The sequence below is a fragment of the Mobula hypostoma genome, chromosome 3, assembly GCF_963921235.1.
Source record: "Mobula hypostoma chromosome 3, sMobHyp1.1, whole genome shotgun sequence".
Lineage (NCBI taxonomy): Eukaryota > Metazoa > Chordata > Chondrichthyes > Myliobatiformes > Myliobatidae > Mobula > Mobula hypostoma.
This window is the reverse complement of record NC_086099.1, coordinates 225,830,335-225,857,117: the sequence shown is the minus strand read 5'-3', so window position 1 is coordinate 225,857,117 and position 26,783 is coordinate 225,830,335. Positions and strand designations below refer to the sequence as shown.

The 26,783-nt window shown below is 46.6% G+C and overlaps 1 protein-coding gene across 8 annotated transcripts in view; it reads right to left on the bottom strand.

Moving 5' to 3' along the window:
- Positions 1-26,783, bottom strand: part of LOC134344582 (riboflavin transporter 2-like) — a 47,085-nt gene that overhangs the window by 12,758 nt on the left and 7,544 nt on the right. The window contains exon 2 of one of the 8 annotated variants that reach the window (XM_063044650.1): positions 26,574-26,691. The exons of 2 other annotated variants lie outside the window; for them this stretch is intronic. The gene's annotated coding sequence lies outside the window, so the exon portion shown is untranslated. Of the gene's footprint in view, positions 1-4,158; positions 4,856-7,805; positions 7,906-8,238; positions 8,335-22,031; positions 23,204-25,893; positions 26,436-26,573; positions 26,692-26,783 lie in introns of those variants that run through there. 5 more of the 8 variants (XM_063044645.1, XM_063044646.1, XM_063044648.1 and 2 more) reach the window with 5 other exon arrangements.

Genomic DNA, 26,783 nt, shown 5'->3' with positions numbered 1-26,783 from the left:
ACTGCTGATCTCCTGGAGTTTCACACACAACAGCCTCTAGAGTTTACGGAGAATGGTGTGAAAAACAATAAAAAAAGTGATTGGCAGTTCCGTGGGTGAAAACGCCCTGTTAATCAGAGAGATCAGAAGAGAATGGCCAGACTGGTTCAAGGTGACGGGAAGGCGGCAGTAACTCAAATAACCATACACCACAACAGTGGTGTGCAGAAGAGCATCTCAGAATGCACAACACATTGAACGTTGAAGTCAACCAGGCAGCACCAAAAGAAAAAAGAACAGTTGAAGTTTTGGGCCGAAATGGAGGAGGTGTAGGGGCAGGTGTAGCACTTGTTCTGCTCGCAAGTGTAAGAGCCAGGAGGAAGATCAGGGAACACCTCCTCCCTCACTACCATTCAGGGCCCCAGACAGTCCTTCCAGGTGAGGCGAACTTTACCTGTGAGTCTATTGGGGTGATCTATTGTGTCCAGTGCCCCCGGTGTGGCCTCCTGTATATCACAGAGACCCAATGTAGACTGGGAGACCACATTTACAAGGACAGGTGTGTAAAAAGGGCCTGTAGGATCATTGGGGACCCAAGTCATCCCAACCACAATCTATTCCAGCTGCTACCATCTAGGAAGTGGTACCACAGCAATAAAAGCCAGGACCAGCTTCTTCCACCAGGCCATCAGACCATAGAAACCATAGAAACTACAGCACAGAAACAGGCCTTTTGGCCCTTCTTGGCTGTGCCGAACCATTTTCTGCCTAGTCCCACTGACCTGCACACGGACCATATCCCTCCATACACCTCCCATCCATGTATCTGTCCAATTTATTCTCAAATGTTAAAAAAGAACCCGCATTTACCACCTCATCTGGCAGCTCATTCCACACTCCCACCACTCTCTGTGTGAAGAAGCCCCCCCTAATGTTCCCTTTAAACTTTTCCCCCCTCACCCTTAACCCATGTCCTCTGGTTTTTTTCTCCCCTTGCCTCAGTGGAAAAAGCCTGCTTGCATTCACTCTATCTATACCCATCATAATTTTATATACCTCTATCAAATCTCCCCTCATTCTTCTACGCTCCAGGGAATAAAGTCCTAACCTATTCAACCTTTCTCTGTAACTGAGTTTCTCAAGTCCTGGCAACATCCTTGTTAACCTTCTCTGCACTCTTTCAACCTTATTTATATCCTTCCTGTAATTTGGTGACCAAAACTGAACACAATACTCTTGATTCGGCCTCACCAATGCCCTATACAACCTCATCATAACATTCCAGCTCTTATACTCAATACTTTGATTTATAAAGGCCAATGTACCAAAAGCTCTCTTTACGACCCTATCTACCTGTGACGCCACTTTTAGGGAATTTTGAATCTGTATTCCCAGATCCCTCTGTTCCACTGCACTCCTCAGTGCCTTACCATTAACCCTGTATGTTCTACCTTGGTTTATCCTTCCAACGTGCAATGCCTCACACTTGTCTGTATTAAACTCCATCTGCCATTTTTCAGCCCATTTTTCCAGCTGGTCCAAGTCCCTCTGCAGGCTCTGAAAACCTTCCTCACTGTCTACTACACCTCCAATCTTTGTATCATCAGCAAATCTGCTGATCCAATTTACCACATTATCATCCAGATCATTGATATAGATGACAAATAACAATGGACCCAGCACTGATCCCTGTGGCTCACCACTAGTCACAGGTCTCCACTCGGAGAAGCAATTCTCTACCACCACTCTTTGGCTTCTTCCATTGAGCCAATGTCTAATCCAATTTACCACCTCTCCATGTATACCTAGCAACTGAATTTTCCTAACTAACCTCCCATGCGGGACCTTGTCAAAGGCCTAACTGAAATCCATGTAGACAATATCCACTGCCTTCCCTTCATCCACTTTCCTGGTAACCCCCTTGAAAAACTCCAATAGATTGGTCAAACATGACCTACCACGCACAAAGCCATGTTGACTCTCCCTAATAAGTCCCTGTCTATCCAAATGCTTGTAGATTCTGTCCCTTAGTACTCCCTCCAATAACTTACCTACTACCGACATTAAACTCACCGGCCTATAATTTCCCGGATTACTTTTCGATCCTTTTTTAAACAACAGAACAACATGAGCCACTCTCCAATCCTCCGGCACCTCACCCGTAGACAGCGACATTTTGAATATTTCTGCCAGGGCCCCCGCAATTTCAACACTAGTCTCCTTCAAGGTCCGAGGGAACACTCTGTCAGGTCCTGGGGATTTATCCACTTTAATTTTCCTCAAGACAGCAAGCACCTCCTCCTTTTCAATCTGTACAGTTTCCATGATCTCACTACTTGATTCCCTCAATTCCATAGACTTCATGCCAATTTCCTTAGTAAATACAGACGCAAAAAACCTATTTAAGATCTCCCCCATTTCCTTTGGTTCCACACATAGCCGACCACTCTGATCTTCAAGAGGACCAATTTTATCCCTTACAATCCTTTTGCTCTTAATATACTGTAAAAGCTCTTTGGATTATCCTTCACTTTGACTGCCAAGGCAACCTCATGTCTTCTTTTAGCCCTCCTGATTACCTTCATAAGTATTTTCTTGCACTTCTTATACTCCTCAAGCATCTGATTTACTCCCTGTTTCCTATACATTTCATACAACTCCCTCTTCTTCTTTATCAGAGTTGCAATATCCCTTGAGAACCAAGGTTCCTTATTCCTATTCAATTTGCCTTTAATCCTGACAGGAACATACAAACTCTGCACTCTCAAAATTTCCCCTTTGAAGGCTTCCCACCTACCAATCACATCTTTGCCAGAGAACAACCTGTCCCAATCCACGCTTTTTAGATCCTTTCTCAGTTCAAATTTGGCCTTCTTCCAGTTCAGAACCTCAACCCTAGGACCAGATCTATCCTTGTCCATGATCAAATTGAAACTAATGGTGTTATGATCACTGGAACCAAAGTGCTCCCCTACACAGACTTCTGTCACTTGCCCTAATTCGTTTCCTAACAGGAGATCCAATATTGCATCCCTTCTAGTTGGTCCCTCTATATACTGATTTAGAAAACTTTCCTGAACACATTTTACAAACTCTAAACCATCTAGACCCCTAACAGTATGGGAGTCCTAATCAATGTATGGAAAATTAAAATCCTCTATCACCACAACTTTATGTTTCCTGCAGTTGCCTGCTATCTCTCTGCAGATTTGCTCTTCCAATTCTCGTTGACTATTGGGTGGTCTGTAATACAACCCCACTAATGTGGCCATACCTTTCCTGTTTCTCAGCTCCACCCATAAGGACTCAGTGGACAAGCCCTCTAATCTGTCCTGCCTGAGCACTGCTGTAATATTTTCCCTAACAAGCAATGCTACTCCCCCACCTTTCATTCCTCTGCCTCGATCACATCTGAAACATCGGAACCCTGGAATATTAAGCTGCCAGTCCTGCCCCTCCTGTAGCCAAGTTTCACTAATTGCTATAACGTCATAATTCCATGTGTCAATCCACGCCCTCAATTCATCCGCCTTCCCCGCAATACTCCTAGCATTGAAATATATACTGATGAACTCACACTGATTTGAGTGTGTTCTATATTACATTGACTGTTCCATTTATTATGAATTACTATAATTGCACATGGCACAATTAGATGGAGATGTAACCTAATTTTTTTTACTCCTCATTTATGTGAAGGATGTAAGAATTAAAGTCAATTCAATTTGCCAGGCATCTACACTCTGTCCACCAAAAAAAAAATGGGATCTCCCAGTGGCCACCCATTTTAATTCCACTTCCCATTCCCATTCTGTCATGTCAGTCCATGACCTCCTCTACTGCCATGATGAGACCACTCTCAGGTTGGAGGAGCAACACCTTATATTCCATCTGGGTAGCCTCCAACCTGATGACATGAATGTCAATTTCTTGAACCTCTGGTAATTGCCCCCCCCCTTCACTATTCCCCATTCCCATTTTCCATTTTCCTCTCTCATCTTATCACCTTACCTGCCCATCACCTCCCCCGGTGCTCCTCCTCTTTTCTTTTTCCGATGGCCTTCGATCCTCTCCTCTCAGGCTCCCCCTTCTCCAGCCCTCGTTAATTCCCCCCCCTCACCTTCTCCCGGTTTCACCTATCACCTTGTGTTCCTCTCTCCCCTCTTCCCAACTTCTTACCCTGACTCCTCATCATTTTCTCCAGTCCTGATGAAAGGTCTCGGCCCGAATCATCAACTGTACTCTTTTCCGTAGATGCTGCCTGGCCTGCTGAGTTCCTCCAGCATTTTTGCGTGTGTTGCTTGGATTTCCAGCAACTGCAGACTTTCTCTTGTTTGTGACTGAACCTTGAAGTGGATGGGCTGGCAGCAGCATAAAGCCATAAGATGCAGGAGCACAATTAGGACATTTGGCCCATCGAGTCTGCTCCACCATTCTATCATGGCTGATCCAATTTTCCTCTCAGCCCCAATCTCCTGCCTTCTCCCCCGTATCCCCTCATGCACTGAATCTATCTACCTCTGCTTTAAATATCCTTAATGACTTGGCCTCCACAGCTGCCTGTGTCAGTGAATTCCACAGGGGTGCACGATTAGTGTATTTGAGCACCTTTCCAACTGAATGGCATCCTTCCTCTCGCCGGGAGAGTAGATCTACACTCAGTACTCCAAGCGGGGTCTGACCAACATAGACAGCACAGAAACAGGCCCTTCGGCCCATCAAGTCCATGACAAACCATTAATCTGCCTGGTACCATTGACCTGCACCTGGACCACAGCTCTCCATGCCCCTCTCTTCCAGGTACCCATCCGCATTTCCCTTAAACGTTGAAATCGAACCTACACTCACCACTTCCACGGGCAGCTCTCATTCCACACTCTGAGTGAAGAAGTTCTACCTCATGTTTCCCTTAAACATTTCGCCTTTCACCCTTAACCCATGACCTCCAGTCCTAGTCACCCAACTTCAGTGGAAAAAGCCTGCTTGCATTTACCCTATCTATGCCCCCCATAATTTTGTATACCTCTATCAAATCTGCCCTCAGTCCTCTACCTTCTAGAGAATAAAGTCCTAACCCCTTGAACCTTTGCCTATTCCTCAGGTCCTCAAATCCTGGCAACATCCTTGTAAATTTTCTCTGTATTCTTTCAATATTATTGATATATTTCCTGTAGATAGGTAAATAGAACTTCACTTAATACTCCAAATTAGGCCTCTCCAATGTCTTAAAAACATAGAAAACCTACAGCACAATACAGGCCCTTCGGCTCACAAAGCTGTGCCGAACATGTCCTTACCTGAGAAATTACCTAACGTTACCCATAGCCCTCTATTTTTCTGAGCTCCATATACCTGTCCAGAAGTCTCTTAAAAGACCCTATCATATCTGCCTCCACCACCATCGCCGGCAGCCCATTCCACGCACTCACCACTCTCTGCATAAAAAATTTACCCCTGACATCTCCTCCGTACCTACTTCCAAGCACCTTAAAACTGTGCCCTCTCGTGCTAGCCATTCCAGCCCTGGGAAAAAGCCTCTGACTATCCACACAATCAATGCCTCTCATCATCTTATACACCTCTATCAGGTCACCTCTCATCCTCTGTCGCTCCAAGGAGAAAAGGCCAAGTTCACTCAACCTATTCTCATAACGCGTGCTCCCCAATCCAGGCAACATCCTTGTAAATCTCCTCTGCACCCTTTCTATGGTTTCCACATCCTTCCTATAGTGAGGTGACCAGAACTGAGCACAGTACTCCAAGTGGGGTCTGACCAGGGTCCTATATAGCTACAACATTACCTCTCAGCTCTTAAACTCAATTCCACAATTGATGAAGGCCAATACACCATATACCTTTTTAACTACAGAGTCAACCTACGCAGCAGCTTTGAGTGCCCTATGGACTCGGACCCCAAGATCCCTCTGATCCTTCACACTGCCAAGAGTCTTACCATTAATACTTTATTCTGTCATCATATTTGACCTACCAAAATGAACCACCTCACACTTATCTGGGTTGAACTCCATCTGCCACTTCTCAGCCCAGTTTTGCATCCTATCAATGTCCCGCTGTAACCTCTGACAGCCCTCCACACTATCCACAACACCCCCAACCTTTGTGTCATCAGCAAATTTACTAACCCATCCCTCCAATTCTTTATCCACCTCATTTATAAAAATCACGAAGAGTAAGGGTCCCAGAACAGATCCCTGAGGCACACCACTGGTAACCGACCTCCATGCAGAATATGACCTGTCTACAACCACTCCTTGCTTTCTGTGGGCAAGCCAGTTCTGGATCCACAAAGCAATGTCCCCTTGGATCCCATGCCTGTTTACTTTCTCAATAAGCCTTGCATGGGGTACCTTGTCAAATGCCTTGCTGAAATCCATATACACTACATCTACTGCTCTACCGGCATCAATGTGTTTAGTCACATCTTCTTCAACTTCAACATACAATCCCATCTCCTGTACTCAATACATTCATTTATGAAGGCCAATGTGCCAAAAGCTTTGTTTTCGACCTTGTCGACCTGCAACGCCACTGTCAAAGAACTATGTATCTGTATTCCCTGGTCTTCCAGCATGCCACCTCAACTCCTGTACTAACTGACAGAGGCAAGTTACCAAACACTGCCTTCCCCTCACTGTCAACCTGTGTTGCTAAATTCAGAGAACTATGTACTTGTAGCTCTGGGTCTCTCTGCATGACAGCACCCTCCAGGGCCATACCATTCACTGTGTAAGTCCTGACCTGGTTTAACTTGCTGAAGTGGAACACCTCACATTGTCTGAGATAATCTCCATCTGCCATTCCTTGGCCCAGTTCTCTTTTGATCTAGATCCCAGTTTATCTTTGATAACCTTTCTCACTGACCATTCTAGAACATAAGACATAACAGCAGAATTAGGCCACTCAGCCCATCGAGTCTGCTCCACCATTCCATCATGGCCGATTAATTATCCCTCCCAATACACCTACGGAAACTTCAATCCGTGGCCACCACTTCCTCTTTCCTATTGCTTTTGACAAAAAAGCTAGTAGCCATTGTAACTCTGAACAGCACCTAGTAAATCCCTCCCCTGTTCATTTTCCACAGATCTAAGCTATCCCAATAGTCCCCCATTCTCTCTCTTGCTCTGTCTCTCTCATTCTCTGACTCCTTCACACCCTCTCTCTCTCCCTCTCACTGCCCCGCTGTCTCTCTTTCTCTCAGTCTCTCTCTGTCTCTCACACATACTTTCCGTCTCTTGCTCACTTTCTTTCTCTCTCCCTGCCTCTGTCTCTGTCTCTCTCTCTAACACTGTCTCTTTAACTGTCTATCTCTCACTCTCTCTGCCTCTCTTTCTGTCTCTCTCACAGACTCTGTCTCTTGCTCACTTCCTCTCTCTCACTTTGTGTGTGTGTGTGTCGTTCCTTCTCATTCTTCCTCTCTTTCTCCCTCTGTCTCTCGTCTCTCTCTCTCTCTCTCTCTAGCTGAGTCCTTTTCTACACACCCACAAATGTGACTCCGTCACCTCCACAGTTTCCTGCAGACCTCAACCCAAAGCGTGACCACAAATCTCAGCCTCCTGCCAATTTCCTCTCATCACAAGAGGAGGTTGCTCTGTTTTTCCAGAGGTTCCCTGTCTCCCGCAAACTCAGCTCTGAAGTCCTGTGTTCACTAATGCACTGTGTGGTCGATGGCAACCACTTCCTGGCCAGCTCAGCCTCACCCGGGGGATATCTGTACCACAGCCTAAGCAGACACACACACACACACACACACACACACACACACACACACACACACACACACACACACACACACCAGGCCTTACCAGACAGCAGCACCAGGACTCAAATCCCAGAGAAGATATCAAATCCAGATGTTCAGACTCCAGTCTGCCTGACCCGCCAATAACCTCACTACAAACCACACCACCCAATGACTGACTCCAGCCCTGGGCGTACCATCTGTACCCAACGTCGCGATAAGCTCACAAGGACGTGGGTTGATAGGAAGGCACCATGTTCCCCATAACATACTGATACAGGACATAATGGGCCTTGGGAGCTGCAGTGCATGCAGAGAGAAGGTGGGAAGGAGACCGGGTGAAAGGGAACTCTCACCACTCCCTCATCCAGCACCTCCTCTAGCATCTCACACACCCACACACACCTCTTGAACCGTTGCCCTGTGCTTATTCCGTACCCTGAGAGACTTGATCACCCCTATTTCTTATCCCACCACACGACGGCCTTGCACATCACCTTGATTGAGCGCGCGACCGGATCTCGTCACCTCCTCTGTGCCGCAGACTGTGCTCCCTCTGCGAACTGGGGCTCCTACAGGCAAACCAAGTGGCTTCGTACACCTGTGACTCATTTACTTTTCCTTTGAACCTTGAAGTTAATGGAGAGGAATGATTCATTCCTGTCTTGTATTAAGTTCAAGGTATCTCCATTCCAACTCCGCCACGGACACTCCCGAGCCTGGCTGTGAAAGGAGGAAGTGTGGGCATGGGACGGGCACCCCATCCCGTAAAAAACCCAGAGATACAGAAACGCCAACAGAAGCTCCAGGGACCTCACGCCTGGGAGGGGAAGGATCTTCGCCTGGAAGATGTATGAAGTCATATAGTGAAATTGGAAGCCACAGGGCCGATCGACCTTCTACTGTCCCAGGACAGAGGACTCTGGTGGGCTGCTGTCGGCAGCCTGTGCCCCAGTAGGGGTGATGGGCTCAAGAGGAATTAACATTCCAGAGGGCTGGAGAAGGTGATCCGAATCCCTGAGCCTGTTCTGGTTGTCAGGTTCAAGTCTATTGTCATCTGACTATACATATATACAACCTAACGAAACAACATTCCTCCGGACCACAGTGCGCCTACAAAACATAAGTCACACACAGCACATAAACCAAAGCATTACCATAAGTAAGTTAATAAAATGCAGCACGGGTAAACAGTAAACAGTTCGCTGTCCTAGTGACGAGACCTCGGTGGTGATATTCATTACTCTCCCAGCCTGAGGGAAGGAGCTGTTATGAGAGGATACAGAGGATCTGGAGAGGATTCACCAGGGTGCTGCATGAATTAGAAGGTATGAACTATAGCAAGAGGTTGGAAAAACCTGGAGTCATGAAGGCTAAGGGAAAATCTGATAGAGGTTTGTAAGATTATGAGAGGCATAGAAAGGGTAGACAGACAGTCTTTTTTCCAGGGTTGAAATGTAAGGACATAAAACATAGGAACAGAATGAGACCATTAGGCCAATTGAATCTACCCCGCTATTCAATCATGGCTGATTTATAATCCCTTTCAACCCCATTCTCCTGTCTTCTTCCCGTAAACTTTGACATCCTGATTAATCAAGAACCTATCTAACTTCACTTTAAATATACTCAATGACTTGGCCTCCACAGCCGTCCGTGGCAATGAATTCAACAGATTTACCACCCTCTGGCTAAAGAAATTCCTTATCATCTCTGTCTAAATGGACCTCCCTCTACTCTGAGGCTCTGCCCTCTGGTCCTAGACTCCCTCACGACAGGAAACATCCTCTCCAATTCTACTCTGTCTAGACCCTTCAATATTCAATTGGTTTCAATGAGATTCCGCGCCCCCCCCCCCACCTCACCAACCTCATTTTTCTAAACTCCAGTGACTACAGGCTAGAGCGAACAAACGCTCCTCGTGCATTAACCCTCTCATTTCCAGAATCACTCTGGGATTGAAATATGGCGACTGATATATAAGGGTTGTACACGGTGACATATATATACTTTGATAATACATTTACTTTGGACTTTGACAGCCAGTGTGCAAAAGACAACAAACTGTGCAAATACAAAAAGAAAGAAATAATAACAATAACCAAGTAAGTAATAAATATTGAGAACATGAGATGAAGAATCCTTGAAAGTGAGTCCATAGGTTGTGGGAACAGTTCAGTGAGAGGGTGAGTGATGTTGAGTGAAGTTATACTCTGTGGTTCAAGAGTCTGATGGTTGAGTGGTGATACCTGTTCCTGAACCTGATGGTGTGAGTCTTGAGGCTCCTGTACCTCCTTCCCGATGGCAGCAGCATGAAGAGAGCATGTTCTGGCTGGCGGGAAGATAATACTGAGAAGCCTTCAACTGTCACCACACTTTCAACACTGATGTAGCATTTGGCCACAAACCAGTAACCCTAACCCATATGTCTTTGGAATGTGGGAGGAAACTGGAACACCCAGAGGAAACCCATGCAGGCAGGATAGAGAGAATGGTGGAGCAGACTTGATGGGCTGAATGGCCTAATTCTGCACATATGTCTTATGGTACCATACCGTAACTTCAAGTAATGTTTATTTTTTGCACTGTACCAGGCCACAAAACAGTTAATTTCACACAGTTGCTTGTCCAAAGGAATGAAACATAACAGATTTCGCCTGCCATCGGAATTCAGCAAGATTTAGCTTTGTCAAGTTCAAGGTCAAAGATAGACGGGGAACTTTAAGTTACAAACTGTAACAAGGCCGCCATTGTTAGACGAGACACGATTTGCTACCATCAAGGAGGAGGTACGGGAGCCTGAAGACGCACACTGAATGAGGTTTTGATGCAGGAAAGCAGCATCTATCGTCAGGGACCCCCACCACCCAGGCCACGACCTCTTCTGGCTGCTGCCATCGGGAAGAAGGTTCAGGAGCTTCAGGACTCACACCATCAGGTTCAGAAACAGTTACCAACCCTCAACCATCAGGCTCTAGAACCAGAGGGGATAACTTCACTCAATTTCACTCACCCAATCACTGAAATGTTCCCACAACTTGTGGACTCACTTTCAGGGACTCCTCATCTCATTTTCTCGATATTTGTTGCTGATTTATTTATTTATTATTATTTCTCTATTTTGTGTTTGGCACAACACTGCGGATCAAAGGGCCTGTTCCTTTGCTATTCTGTTCTGTCTTCTACACAGTTTAGTGTCTTAGAGCACTGCAGAAACAGGCTGACCTGATCCCGTTGACCTGCCCCTGGACCGTAGCCCACCAGACCCTTCACAAGCAATACATGTACTGTTACGTACCCCGTAACTGGGTTGCCAAACCAGCAGAAATGGATCACTCAGTTGGAGTCTGGATTACTAGAACTAAGAAAGTTTTATTAAAGAAACAAGCAACACAGTACTCTAATCAAAAGGATAATGAATGCAACAGTTCAGCCATGATAAACACACATGTACACAGAATTCAGATAACAGGATCAATCAAGCTCTGTCGTTGTCTAGGGGTAAATGACCAGTTTCAAAGTAACGCAAAGTTCAGTTCAATTTAGTTCAGTTCAGTTCGCAGTAATCGCTGCCGTGGCGATGGACAGTGGGGGGGAAGGAGAGAGAGAGCAAAACGAATGAATATTCAAGGCTTCCACACAGACCTTCGCAGTCAGCTTTCGGGCGAGTCCTTTGTGATGTCATCTGAGGTCACCGACCGTGACCCCTCCGTTTCCCGATACGATCGTTTCCCTGCGCTGAACCTGGCACCCAGGCAAGGGTGGACACACACCAGGTTCCCGCCGATCGTGCCTTTCCACCCTGTGCGTTTATGGCCCGGTACTTCCCACCGACTTGTGAGAGATGCACCGCTTCCAGGGTCTTGTTACCTCGGGTGTCGTGTGTGTCCTGCCTTAGCGAACCTGTCCCTTTTTATCCCCCTGCTGGGGTATCGCCTGTCCATCACTTCAAACAGTTCAGGGTTCAAAGGGGGGGCCGATCTTGACAGCTCTCCTTCCTTCATTAACATCTCCAAATGCTGCTCCATTGTTTTCCTTATCTCTCTCTCCTGAAGACAGGTGGCAGACCAGCTGCTGATCCCACCGGTGCCAGCACAGGACAGCTACATCTTAATCTATGTGTACTCTCGTCACACTTCCCCCCTTTAAGGATTTTTACCGGGGGGTAAAAATTACAAACATGAATACATTATTTGATGCACACACAAATACACATCTTTATCAGCTACTTGGCTAATACAGCGAGTTTGAAGTTGTCAACACCTGACAGACAGTCAGCCATCACATTTTCTGTTCCTTTTATATGTGTTATTAATAATCCCTTAGACCAGGCTCCAATTTAGCAAACTTCATAGTGGCCAAAAACACTGATGAATTGCGATCAATGTAACCTCTCATTGGGTTTCGTCCCGGACCACAATAACAAGGGTCGTCCCATTCCGACTTAGTTTTCTCTCGCAAGGGCTTAGTAGGAGGGGGAGGGGTAGTAACCGCAGAGTTATTGCAAAACCTTTTACAGTACCCCACCATCTCCAAGAGCCTTCTGAGGGCCCTCTTGTCTGTCGGGGTTGGGATGTCAGAGATAGCCTGAACTGTAGCTTGCATCGCTGCCAGCTGCCCCTGTGTCACCACAATTCCCAGGTAAGTGACCTTCGTGTGGCCGAACTCATTTTTTTCAAGGTTCACTATCAAACTGGCTTCAGACAGCCGTATTACATTGCCAATACACACCTCTGTGTTCGTCAGCCCTTTCGTCACTGAATTACTCATTCTATATGATTGTTGTTCGCTAGGCTGACCTAGTGTAACAGACACCACCCAACGTCCCAGTTCTTTGCATCGCCTCGGGACAATCAAACACGCGGGTGCGAGTCGTTTAATTACTTCTCCTAAAGAGTCGCTTTGTTCGGGGATTAAGGGAGAGACCTTATCAGCAGACCTGGCCAAAACAATAGCCTTCTCCCATCTGATCGATACCATACTAATCTTTTCAAAATGGTTTTTTTCTCTTATCAGGGGGCCCCTAGCTTCATTGATTTCTGCGCTAACCCCGACTAGGTTTGTTAGCATATCAAAAGCCTGTGACTGTCCCAGTTCGCGTCGGCCATAATCAATAACATCCTTCCCCCGGGCAGCCGGTAAACCTCTTTCATGATTCCACCAACTGTTTCCTCCAGCACCGCAAAATGTCCACCGAGGGGTACCTTGTGGGCCAGGTTAAAAACCTCATCCCCATAACTCTTTTGCACCACCCCCCATTCCTCATCTGCGGGCACGGTACTTGGTCTCCCTTGCTTCCTTAGCACTTCCTCCTCCACACAATAGCCTACTAGTTCCCTTGTTAAGTCTGTGTCAGAGAGAGCTGTCTCTGCCAAAACCATCAGCCCCTCATCTCGCTCCTGCGCCTGCGCAAATTCCTTCCTGGCTAATGCTAAGTCTGTCTCAGCTCCCTCACTACCTCTTGTCTCACTACACTCCTTCTTTTCACTTTCTACCCCCTTCTCGTACAAGGCTGGCAGAAACGTCTCAGCTAAATTTACTACCGCGGTCCCATGATGAACCTGTGAGTCCATGGGCGGGGCTTCAATGCTGGCAGGCTGACCCGTCAATCTCACTGCTTCGAACACGATTCCCCCGGCGACGTCATTATCGAGCAAGACTTCCACGCCTTTCATCAGTAATTCAGACCTCACCCCGATCGTGACTATTCCAGAGACCAGGTTGCTTTGTAAGTGTACCTGGTGCAAAGGGACTGTCTCTGTCCCTTCTCCAATACCTTTGACCTCTACCTCCCCAGTCTGGGTCTCTGAGCTAAACTCTAATACACTCTTCAGTATTAGTGACTGACATGCTCCCGTGTCTCTCCAAATCCGCACTGGAACTGGTTTTAACCCCTCCTTCACTGACACCAATCCGGCCGAGATAAACTTCTCGCGCCCTTCCTGAACTTTGGCAGACCTGTCCTTCCCTAGCGGTTCGTGTACCAGCTCGATACAGCCAGTCAAAATCGCCGTTTTTCCTCTTCCCGTCTCCATCTTTGGGGCAAAGCACCTGGACGCAAAGTGTCCGACTTTCCCCAATTATAACAGACGACCCCAGGAGACTTCCTACCAGACTGCTCCCGGTCTACCTTATCCTTCTCACTAGTCCCCGGCTTACTTTCTGACTTTTCCGGCGGACTCTCCCCGCCGTCCTGACTACCCTTCTGGTAGCCTTTACTCAGGGCAAACTTCATTTTATGTGTCAACGCATACTCATCCACTAACTTAGCAGTTGCGGCTAACGTGGCTGCCTCTTTCTCATCAGGTAGGGTCTCATACCCTCAGGGACACAACCTTTAAACTGCTCAATCAGGATCAGCTGCAGCAGTCTGTCATAATCCCCCTCTACCCCCTTTGAGGCGCACCAACGCTCACAATATGTCTGCATCTCACGGGCAAACTCCAAATACGTGCAGTCCCACTGCTTCCTCGCATTCTGGAACCTCTGCCGGTATGCCTCCGGGACCAACTCATAAATCCTGAGGATGGCCTCTTTCACCACCTCATACCTCTGGACATCTTCCGCGGACAAAGCGGAGTAAGCTTGTTGGGCTTTCCCTTTCAGTACACTCTGAAGTAAAACAGCCCACTTATCCCTCGGCCAGTCCTGACTTGTAGCAACTTTTTTGAAATGGAGAAAGTACCGATCCACGTCAGTATCGTCAAATGGGGGAACCAGCCTAACCTCCTGGGTCGCCCGGAACCCTCCACCTTGGTTCGGCACGAGCCCCTGCTCTGCCCTTATCTTTAACTTCTCCAGCTCGAATTCCCTTTCCCTCTGTTTCTCCTCTCACTCCAACTGTCTCTCTCTCTCTCTCTCTCCTGCCTTTCTAACTGCTTCTCTTCGTGTTCTAACTGCCGAACCCGGAACTCGTGCTCGAGTCTCAGTTTTTCAAGCTGTACCTGTACCGCGTCTCCAGCAGGTTTTTCAATAGACACCACCCCCGGCTCGCCTTGGGGAAACACACCTTTAGATACATAGTGCTCTACGATAGCTCTGTGTATCTCCTCTCTCCTCATTGTCGACTTCCCCTTAGCAAGATTCAACAGTTTGGCCACAGCTACCAATTCCGATTTCCTGGCATCCTCTAATGCCACCAAGATTGGCGCCTTTATAAATTCCTCAGCCTCCATTTCTGCTGTTTGTCTTTTCTTTCTTTCGGGAATTTTGACCCAATCAATTTACTCCGTCCCAAATTTAGCATTCAAAATCGCGGACGAGAACCCCACTTATGTTACGTACCCCATAACTGGGTTGCCAAACCAGCAGAAATGGATCACTCAGTTGGAGTCTGGATTACTAGAACTAAGAAAGTTTTATTAAAGAAACAAGCAACACAGTACTCTAATCGAAAGGATAATAAATGCAACAGTTCAGCAATGATAAACACACATGTACACAGAATTCAGATAACAGGATCAATCAAGCTCTGTCGTTGTCTAGGGGTAAATGACCAGTTTCAAAGTGACGCAAAGTTCAGTTCAAGTTAGTTCAGTTCAGTTCGCAGTAATCGCTGCCGTGGCGATGGACAGTGGGGGGGAAGGAGAGAGAGAGCAAAACGAATGAATATTCAAGGCTTCCACACAGACCTTCGCAGTCAGCTTTCGGGCGAGTCCTTTGTGATGTCATCTGAGGTCACCGACCGTGACCCCTCCGTTTCCAGATACGATCGTTTCTCTGCGCTGAACCCGGCACCCAGGCAAGGGTGGACACACACCAGGTTCCCACCGATCGTGCCTTTCCACCCTGTGCGTTCATGGCCCGATACTTCCCACCGACTTGTGAGAGACGCACCGCTTCCAGGGTCTTGTTACCTCAGGTGTCGTGTGCGTCCTGCCTTAGCGAACCTGTCCCTTTTTATCCCCCTGCTGGGGTATTGCCTGTCCATCACTTCAAACAGTTCAGGGTTCAAAGGGGGAGCCGCTCTTGACAGCTCTCCTTCCTTCATTAACATCTCCAGATGCTGCTCCATTGCTTTCCTTATCTCTCTCTCTCCTGAAGACAGGTGGCAGACCAACTGCTGATCCCACCGGTGCCAGCACAGGACAGCTACATCTTAATCTATGTGTATTCTTGTCACAGCACTTATCCAAACTTCCTTTAAATGTTCCAATTGAATCCCCATCTACCATAGAGTGATAGAACACTACAACATAGAAACAGGCCCTTCAGCTCATCTAGTCCATGCCAAACTGCTATTCTGCCTTGTCCCACTGACTTGCACCCGGACCATAGCCCTCCATACCCTTCCCATCCATGTACCAATCCATTACAATTGAACCCACATCCACTACTTCCACTGGCAGCTCACCCCACCTCCAAGTGAAGGAGTTCCTCCTCAGCTTCCAATTAAATATTTTCACTTAAACCTTTTACCCTTAACCTATGACCCCAATCTGTACTCTCAGCCAAATCTAACAGATGACTACTCTGATGTTGTTCTACAGATGTGCAGTAGAGAGTATCCTAGCAAACTGCATTGCTGCTTGGTACGGAAACTGCACTGCAGCAGACAGGATGGTCAAAACTGCCCAATGCATCACCAGCACCAGACCATACACAGAAAGGTGCTGGAAAAGGTCAGAAACATCATGAGGAATCCCACCCAGCCTGCTCACGGACTGTTTGTCCCACTCCCATCAGGGAGGAGGCTCCGTAGCATCCACACCAGGACCACCGGACTCAAAAACTGTTACTTTCCCCAAGCAGTGAGGCTGATCAACACCTCCACCCACTAACCCAGCCCTCCACACCCCAACCACCACTACTTTATCATTTCCTGTCAGTCACCTTAAGTACAGACACTCCTGTAAACACAAAATAATCTGCAGATGCTGGGGTCATAGCAACACTCACAACACGCTGGAGGAACTCAGCAGGTCAGGCAGCATCCGTGGAAAAGATGAGTCGATGTTTCGGGCTGGAACCCTTCGTCAGGACTGTAGAGGGAAGGGGCAGAGGCCTAACTCAGTTGGGACGTCACAGTGGAGCTGTTACAAATGCTTGGTCAGGCTGCTCTTATCGTTCTGGTCGCCAAAGGATGTGATGAAGTTCGGGGAGATAGGGAATAGAATCAGAAGGGGGTTGCCTGGACTAGAGGGCTTGAGTTATAAGGAGGGACTGGACAGGCTGGGACTGTTCACCCTGAAACAAAGGAGGCTAAGAGATGTATAAAAGTACGGCAGCCTTAGATGGGGTAGAGAACCAGACTGCATATAGGAGTGAGATTGAAAATCTGACTGCGTGATGCCATAACGACAACCTCTCGCTCAACTCCAGCAAAACCAAAGAGCTGATTATTGAGTACAGGAGGAGGAAGCCAGGGGAATGGAGGTGGCAAGGGTCTGTAACTTTATATTCCGTGGTGTTACCACATCAGGGGATCTGTTCTGGGACCAGCATGTGAGTGTCATCACAGCACATCTACTTTCTTGGAAGTTTACCTTGATTCGGCATTTCACCTAAAACTTTGACAAACTTCTGTAGACGCAGTGGAGAGCATGCTGACTGGCTGCATCGTGGCCAATGCCCAGGAACGGAAAACTCTACAGAAAGTGGTGGATACAGCACTGTACGTCACAGGAAAATCCCTCTCCACCATTGAGCACATTTACATGGAGCGCTGCCACAGGAGAGCAGTGTTCATCATCAAAGACCACCCAGGTCCTGCTCTCTTCTTACTACTACCGTCAGACAGAAGGTACAGAAGCCTCAGATTCCACACCACCAACCATGCAGAGTTATTACCCCACAACCATCAGGCTCTTAAACCCCTGTGGATAAATACACTCACCTCAACTCTGAACTGATTCCACAACCTACAGACTCACTTTCAAGGACTCTTTACAACTCATGTTCTCTGTATTATTTTTATCTGCACAGTTTGTCTTCTGCACATTGTTTGTCAGTATTTGTTTATGTGTAGTTTTTCATAAATTCTATCGTATCTATTTTTCTGTAAATGCCCACAAGAAGATGAATCTCAAAATAGTGTACGGTAACAGATATCTACTTTGATATTAAATTTACATCGAACATAAACCAGTACAGCTCAAGAACAGGCCCTTCAGCCCACAAAGTTGTGCCGACCCAATTAAATTAGTATCCATATGGCCAACTAAACTAGTCCACTTTACCTACTCAATATCCATATCCTTTCATTTCTCTCACATTCCTGTACTTATCTAAACATCTCTTAAAAGGCCCTAATGTATGTGCCTCTATCACCACCCCAGGCAGTGCCCAGCACTCTCCCCTCCCATCTCCTTTTAAAATATCCCTTTGCACCTTTAATGCATGCCCTCTGGTATTAGACATTTCAACCCCGGGGGAAAGGTACTGTCTGTCTACTCTATCTACGCTTCTCATAATCTTATAAACCTCTATCAGATCTCCCCTCAGCCTCTTCCGGCCAAAGTAAACAACGCAAGTTCATTCAACCTCTTGTTATAGCACATACCTTCTAATCCAGGAGGCACCTTGGTAAACTCCTTAAAGAAGGATGTGGAATTAACCCTGGCAAGTAGGATTCATAGAAATATGGATGAGGGATAGCATTGACCCAGTGGGCCGCAGGGTCTCTTTCTATGCCATACATTTTTATTATGCTGCATCTTTGATTAGGCCAGAGCTGGAGTATTGCAGTTAATTCTGGTTGCCGTGTTACAGGAGAGAAGTGGAGGCGTTGGACAGGGTGCAGAGGGGTTTGCTTGCTGACACAATATGAAGCAGAAGTTTAGGGACAACATGGTAGCGTAGCAGTGAGTGCAATGCTTTACAGCGCCGGGGACATGGGTTCAGTTCCACCGAGCCTATAAAATGTTTGTGAGTGTGTGGGTTTCCTCTGGCTGCTCCAGTTTCCTTCCGTATCCCAAAGGCATTCTGGTTGGTAGGCTAATCGATCACGCGGGTGTAAGGGGGCGGTGTGGGCTCGTTGTGGCCAGAAGGGCTGTTACGATGGTGTATCTCTAAATAAAATAACATCGAGATATGATAGCATCATTGAAGAGGCACATGAGCAGGCTGGGAAAGGATGTGCGGGCAATTGGGGTTAGTTTAAAATGGCATCGCTCAGTACAGACATCGTAGCATGTAGAGCGTTGTGGCTGATTGCATCATCGCCTGGTGTGGAGGCGCCAATGCATAGGATCAGAAAAGCTGCAGAGGGTCGTGAGCTCGGCCAGCTCCATCGTAAGCACCAGCCTCCCCAGCATCGAGGACACCATCAAAAAGCAAAGCCTTAAGGAGGCGGCAGCCATCATTACGAACCCCCATCACCCAGAACAGGCCCTCTTCTCATTGCAGCCATCAGGGAGGAGGGACAAGAGCCTGAAGACACACACTCAACCTTTTAAGAAGGGCTTTTTCCTATCCGCTCTCAGATTTCTTTTGTCTTTTACACAGTTTATTTATTTTGTAATCTGTGGTCATTTTTATGCATTGCAATGTACTGCTGCCACAAAACATCACATTTTACGTCTGTCATAATAAACCTGGTTCAGATTCCTCTGCTGTCTCCTTCAATGTTCTGTGCAAGGGAAATCTTTTTCACAGGGTTGAAGTGTCCAGCCCCGGAGGATATGCATTTAAGGTGAGAGGGGGGAATTTCAAAGGAGATATGAGGGGTAATTTTTTTACACAGAGAGTGGTGTGTGCCTTGGGTGGTGGTGGAGGCAGATACTTCAGAGACTTTTAAGAGAAAGGCACAGAACCATGTATTGAGCCCCTCTGCACACAGCTGTCCGGTCACTAAAGCATCTGTCAATCATTACCCTTTACTTTCTATATCTGAGCAAATCGTTAATCCAACACCCCACATTGCCTCTGATCCCGTGAACTTTTACTTTCTTCACCAATCTCAAATGTTTACTAGAGAGCATCAGAATCAGGTTTAATATTACTGGCATATGTTGTGTAATCTGTTGTGTTGCATAAGCACCCATACACAAGTTGCTGGAAGTTGTGCCCTGAGCAGAACACCATAGGACCAAGGGACAGAATTAGGCCATTCAGTCCATCAAGTCTGCCCTGCATTGGCTGATTTATTTTCCCTCTTCTGCTTTCTCCCTGTAACCTTTGATACCCTAACTAATCAAGAACCTATCTACTTTAAATATACCCAATGACTTGGCCTCCACACCCATCTGTGACAATGAATTCCACAGATTCATCACCTTCTGGGTATTGGTAATGACCCAAAAGTCAGGTGATGACGAGAAGGCGCACAGGAGTGAGATGTCAACCTGGCACTCAACGTCAGTAAGATGAAAGAGCTGAGTGTGGACTTCAGGACGGGTAAGACGAAGGAACACAAACCAATCCTCAGAGGGATCACAAGTGGAGAAAGTGAGCAGCCTCAAGTTCCTGGGTGTCAAGTTCTCTGAGGATCTAACCTGGTCCCAACATATCAATGTAGTTATAAAGAAGGCAAGACAATGGCTATACTTTATTAGGAGTTTGAAGAGATTTGGCATGTCAACAAATACACTCAAAAACTTCTATAGTTGTACTGTGGAGAGCATTCTGACAGGCTGCATCACTGTCTGGTATGGAGGGGTTACTGCACAGGACTGAAAGAAGCTACAGAAGGTTGTAAATCTAGTCAGCTCCATCTTGGGCACTAGCCTACAAAGTACCCAGGACATCTTCAGGGAGCGGTGTCTCAGAAAGGCAGCGTCCATTCTTAAGGACTTCCAGCACCCAGGACATGCCCTTTTCTCACTGTTACCATCAGCTAGGAGATACAGAAGCCTGAAGGCACACACTCAGAGATTCAGGAACAGCTTCTTCCCCTCTGCCATCTGATTCCTAAATGGACATTGAAGCTTTGGACACTACCTCACTTTTTTTAATATACAGTTTTTCTGTTTTTGCACATTTAAAAAAATCTATTCAATATGCGTAATTGTTTACTTGTTTATTTATTATTTTGTTTTATTTTTTTCCTCTCTGCTATATTATGTATTGTGTTGAACTGCTGCTGCTAAGTTAACAAATTTCACGTCACATGCTGGTGATAATAAACCTGATTCTGATTCTACTGGTATATTTTTATCCCATGCACCAAGATACAGTGGTGGTTGAGGATAGATGGCTACCCCAGTAACCAAAGCAGCAATCTATCTGTTCTTTGCCTCATTATAAAGTTTAATCACTCCCCTCTTTAATGATGTTCTCATAATTGAGAAATGCGATGGATTAGCATTAGCAGGTTTTCCCACATTCTCCAAAACCCCACATGATCCATTCATCATTGGGAATGAAACAAGCACGTGGTTTCACTGGCAGATTTCATTGGCCCTCAGATTCCCGAATGAATACTTCTGAATGGTTGCTCTTGTTGTACGGCGTATTTATTTTTTAATAGGCCCGAGATTAGGAAAAACTTCTTCACACAGAGAGTGGTGAATCTGTGGAATTCTCTGCCACAGGAAACAGTTGAGGCCAGTTCATTGGCTATATTTAAGAGGGAGTTAGATATGGCCCTTGTGGCTAAGGGGATCAGGGGGTATGGAGGGAAGGCTGGTGCAGGGTTCTGAGTTGGATGATCAGCCATGATCATAATAAATGGCGGTGCAGGCTCGAAGGGCCGAATGGCCTACTCCTGCACCTATTTTCTATGTTTCTATGTAATTTATAGTATTTTATGTATTGCAATGGACTGCTGCCGCAAGACAAATTTCACGACATTTGTCGGTGATGATAAACGTTCTGATTCTGTTTCTGATCTGAGGTAGGGTCTGTCAGTACGGGATTTGCGCTCCAGCTGACAGCGGTGATTCTCCCGACAGAGCTGCCAAATCTCCAGGGTTACCACAGAGATCCCGGGAATTGAAGATAATCCTCCATACAGGCCAGGAGGATTCTTCGTCGTTTTTTCATTGAACCTCGCCAGTTTTCGTTTTGGAATTAATGGGCGTGATGAATGGAAAGTCCACGTACGTGTATTTTGAGGGCCACAGGACATAGGAGCAGAATTAGGCCATTTGGCCCATCGAACCTTCTCCGCCATTCAATGCACCACACACAAAATGCTGGAGGAACTCGACAGGTCAGGCAGCATCTATGTAGAGGAATAAACAGGGCTTTTTTTCCACTTCTTAGATGTTACCTGACCTGCTGAGTTCCTCCGGTATTGTGTGCGTGTTGCACCTCTGTCTTTGAAAAAGTGTAGGTCATTGCTAAAGAACAAAATTTTAAAATATCAACAGCATGTATTTCTGAGGCACTGTGAGTGTCTTAAACATACCTGTGAAGGGGAGTGGGTCCGAAACGTCAGGGTGAAACTCTCCGCTTGTTTAACATTGCACCTGCCCATGGCGTGAGTCGGTGACTCTCAGAAGGCGCAAGCGGAGTGGAGAACGGAGTTGCCAGTCAAACCCTTACGCCCGCCTCTTCCCCTGCTTGGGAGCCAGTGATTGGCCGAGCGCTGAGGACACTTGAGGGAATGTGTACATTGAGATGAATGGATACAGAGCGGTCCCGCGCAAATTTTAGACCCAGTGCCCGGGTGAGGGATTAGGATCTAGTCTTATTTATTCCCTGTTTGTTCCCAAAGGCCATTCTTTTTAAAGTTCATAAACCTGTTGTACGATGGCGGGTGGGCTGAGCCTCAGCGTTTACCCGCCATCTGAGACATATATACAGAAAACGGCCGGTAACTTCATGAAGGATCCCATCCACCCTGCTCACGGACTGTTCGTCCCACTCCCATCGAGGAGGAGGCTACGTAGATCCACACCAGACTCAAAAGCAGTTGCTTTCCCCATGCGGTAAGGCTGATCGACACCTCCACCCACTAACTCACCCCTCCACACCCTCAACCACCACTACTTTATCATTTCCTGTCAGAGTCATCTTACGTACAGGCACTCCTGTTCCTAGAGTCACTTCATGGACATACAATCAATCTACTTATACAAGCTATCTTATGTAGTTATATATTGTCTTTATTGTGTCCTTTATCTTATTGTGCTTTTTTGTGCTGCATGAGATCCAGGGTAACAACTATTTCATTCTCCTTTACACTCGTGTACTGGAACTGACATTAAACAATCTTGAATCTTGTATGTGATTGCATACAGTGTTGATGTCCATTTAGAACAGAAATGAGGGGGAATTTCTTTAGCCAGAGAGTGATGAATCTGTGGAATTCAATGCCACAGAAGGCTGTGGAGGCCAAGTCATTGGGTATATTTAAAGAGGAGGTTGACAGGTTCTAGATTAGTCAGGGTGTCAAAGGTCATGGTAAGAAGGCAGGAGAATTGGGTTGAGTGGGATAGTAAATTAGCCATGATGGAATGGTGGAGCAGAATGGCCTAATTCTGCTCCCATGTCTTATGGTATACCAATTCTTTTCAAATTATGTACAGGGAGGAGCAAGTATGTTCACCGAGATTCCTAAATTAGTTTCCAAGCAAGAAAAATACACGACTGTAGATGCTGGAAATCACCAACACGGACTCTGTCCAGCCCTCTATGTGAGCTTTTTCTGCGCTTACTACGGAACAGAAACCGGCCGATTAAGGTTCTCCTCTGAGGTAGTCCTATGTGCCCACGTTGGGCCATGTACTCTTCAAAATCTTCCCTACCCATGTACCGGTACCCATCCAAATGTTGTTAATGAGCCTCCCTCAACCATTTTCCTCGGGCAGCTTGTTCCATATGCTCACCACACTCTGAGGAAAAAAGATGCCCCTCAGATCCCTATTCAATCTCGTTCCTCTCACATTAAACCTTTTCCCTCTGTTATTTAATTTTTCAACTCTGGGAAAAAGATTGTGCATGTTCACCCATTCTATGCCCCTGATGATAGTATACAGTTTTATACGATCAGGCCTCATTCTCCTACACTCCAATGAATGAAGTCCTAATCTGCTCAGCCTAGCTCTGTAATTCAGTTCTCAAGTCCTGGCAACATTGTCTTAAATCTCCTCTGCTCCCTTTCCAGTTTAATGCCTTTTTCCTTTTTCCTACAGCAGGGTAACAAACCTGAACACAATATTAAGCAACACATATAATGAAAGGTCTTGGCCCAAAATGTTGACTCTCTATTCATTTCCATAGATGCTGCCTGACTTGCTGAGTTCCTCCAGCATTTTGTGTGTGTTACTCTAGACTTCCAGCATCTGCAGACTCTCTTGTGTTTACAATATTCCAAGTGCTTATTATTCTATTATGGATTTATTGAGTATGCCCACAAGAAAATGAATCTCAATGTTGTATATAGTGATGTATATGTACTTTGATAATACCTTTACTTTGAACTTTGAAATGCGGCCTTGTCAATGTCTGCTTAACATGGGCCTCTAAACCTCTCTCTGCAACTGGGTCCTCGACTTCCTGAGCAGCAGACCTCAGTCAGTCATAGTCATAGTCATACTTTATTGATCCCGGGGGAAATTGGTTCCCCCAAGTGGGGATCGGTAATGACATCTGCTCCTTCCTGCACCTCAAGGCTGCATGCTAAGCCCACTGCTCTAGTCCCTATGCACATGACTGCGCGGTTAAGCACAGCTCCAATGCCACCTTCAAGTTCGCCAATGCCGCCACTGTGGATGGGCGAATCACAGGTGGTGACGAGTCAGCTTACCAGAGTGAGATAGGTCGCCTGGTTGAGTGGTGCCACAAAAACAAACTCTCGCTCAATGCCAGCAGAGCGAAAGAGCTGTTTATTGATGACAGGAAGGTGACCACTCTGCATTGGGGATCAGCGGTGGATAATGTTGGCAGCTTTAAATTCCTGGGCATTAACATACCAGCTGACCTGTCTGGGGCCAAGCACAAGGAAGATGTGACAGTGTCTTTACTTTCTTAGAAGGTTAGTGAGGTTCAGCTTGTCTCCAAACACTCTAACATGCTTCTACAGATTTCCTGTTGAAAGCGTCCAGACTGGTTGCATCATGGTCTGGTACAGTGATTTGAATGCGCAGGAACGTAAGAAGCTGCTGAGACTATCAGACACAACTCAATGCATCACAGGCACATCCCTCCCCACCCTCGGGAGTATCTACAGGAGGGGCTGCCTCAAGATGGCAGCATTCATCATCAAAGATACCACCACCATCTTCTGACAGCTACCATTGGGCAGGAGGATCAGAAGTCTAAAGTCTTGCACCAGTTCAGCAACTGCTACTTCTCTTCAACTACAAGTGCTGCCCTTACACTTCCTCCCTCACCACCATTCAGGGCCCGAAACAGTCCTTCCAGGTGAGGCAACACTTCACCTATGAGTCGACTGGGGTGATATAATGCGTCCGGTGCTCCCGATGTGGCCTTTTATATATTGGCGAGACCCGACGCAGACTGGGAGATCGCTTTGCTGAACATCTACGCTCTGTCCGCCAGAGAAAGCAGGATCTCCCAGTGGCCACACATTTTAATTCCACATCCCATTCCCATTCTGACATGTCTATCCACGGCCTCCTCTACTGTAAAGACGAAGCCACACTCAGGTTGGAGGAACAGCACCTTATATTCCGTCTGGGTAGCCTCCAACCTGATGGCATAAACATCGACTTCTCTAACTTCCGCTAAGGCCCCACCTCCCCCTCGTACCCCATCTGTTACTCATTTTTATGCACACATTCTTTCTCTCACTCTCCTTTTTCTCCCTCTGTCCCTCTGAATATACCTCTTGCCCATCCTCTGAGTTCCCCCCCACCCCCGTCTTTCTTCCCGGACCTCCTGTCCCATGATCCTCTCGTATCCCCTTTTGCCTATCACCTGTCCAGCTCTCGGCTCTATCCCTCCTCCTCCTGTCTTCTCCTATCATTTTGCATCTCCCTCTCCCCCTCCAGCTTTCAAATCCCTTACTCACTCTTCCTTCAGTTAGTTCTGACGAAGGGTCCCGGCCTGAAACGTCGACTGCACCTCTTCCTACAGATGCTGCTTGGCCTGCTGCGTTCACCAGCAACTTTGATGTATGTTGCTTGAATTTCCAGCATCTGCAGAATTCCTGTTGTTTGCGTTTAACTTCCCTTCAACTATTCAGTTCTTGAACCAACTGGCAAAAGTCTAATAACCACTTCAGTCCAGCAACACTATGACCACTTAGCACTATGGTGTCTTCATATTCTATTTAATTTCTTTACTGTAAAATTTGTACTTACTTTGTGTTTCACGCTTTTCTCGTGAATGTTGTTCATCTCTTGCTCTGTGTGATGCTGCTGCAGGGAAGCTTCTCGTTCCACCTGTACACACGTACTTGTGTGCAGGACAGACAGCTCAGATCTGCTGTAAACTGACTCTTAATAATCATTGCTGGTAGTGGATGCCTCTTCTACAGTCATAGAGACCACGGCACAGAAACTGACTATCACCTCAATGTCGATCTGTCTGTTTTATTCCCATTTACCAACCCCTGGCTCACAGCCTCACGTACCTCAGCAAATGAAAAGGAAAGCTGTTACATTTCCGGCAAGTTAGTTGTCACAGTGTGTGGTTACGCTTGTTGTTAAGGTGTTTCATGCGGTGCTGTAGTAACCTTTTAATGTAGCTTTCTTTACAATTCTCTCTCATTCTGTCTCTCTCCTTCCCCCCCCCCCCTTTCATTCTCCCTCTCACTCTCCCATCCTCTCTATCTTTCTACACGGAACACTGTCGCAGGAAAGCATCATCAATGACCTCACCACCCAGAACACGCTCTCTTCTCGCTGCTGCCATCAGGAAGAAGGTACAGGAGCCTCGGAAACAGTTAATAACCCCCGACCATCAGGCTCTTGAACCAGAGGGAAAAAACTTCACTCAACTTCACTTGAAATTGAAATGTTCCCACATCCTATGGACTCACTTTCAAGGACTTCTTCACCTCATGACCTCGACGTTTAATACTTATTCAGTGTTATTCTTTCTTTCTTCTTGTATTTGCACACTGCTTGAACGCCCAAGTTGAGCGGTCTTTCATTGATCTAGTATAACCGCCAGAAAAAGAAATCTCAGGGTTGTATATGGTGACGTATATGTACTTTGATAATACAGTTACAGTACTTTGAATTTCGAA